This window comes from Juglans regia, unplaced genomic scaffold (assembly GCF_001411555.2).
Source record: "Juglans regia cultivar Chandler unplaced genomic scaffold, Walnut 2.0 Scaffold_11036, whole genome shotgun sequence".
Lineage (NCBI taxonomy): Eukaryota > Viridiplantae > Streptophyta > Magnoliopsida > Fagales > Juglandaceae > Juglans > Juglans regia.
In genome coordinates, this window is record NW_023341395.1 from 1 (window position 1) to 211 (window position 211).

General features: G+C 52.6%; 1 non-coding gene across 1 annotated transcript; it reads right to left on the reverse strand.

Annotated features, from left to right (window-relative positions):
* Positions 1-88: 88 nt before the first annotated feature.
* Positions 89-207, reverse strand: LOC118344987. The gene has a single exon (XR_004798696.1). It is a non-coding gene; the product is annotated as a 5S ribosomal RNA (ribosomal RNA).
* Between the last annotated feature and the right edge of the window lie 4 nt (positions 208-211).

Consider the following 211-nt stretch of genomic DNA (forward strand, 5'->3'; position numbering starts at 1 on the left):
GATGGGCAGGGCGAGATTTTCTCAAAAATCCACCCCCGAGTGGTCCTTCTTGTCAATTTATCTCGCAAGGCGGAGAAAACAAAAACGAGGGGTGCAACACGAGGTCTTCCCAGGAGGTCACCCATCCTAGTACTACTCTCGCCCAAGCACGCTTAACTGCGGAGTTCTGATGGGATCCGGTGCATTAGTGCTGGTATGATCGCACCCATCA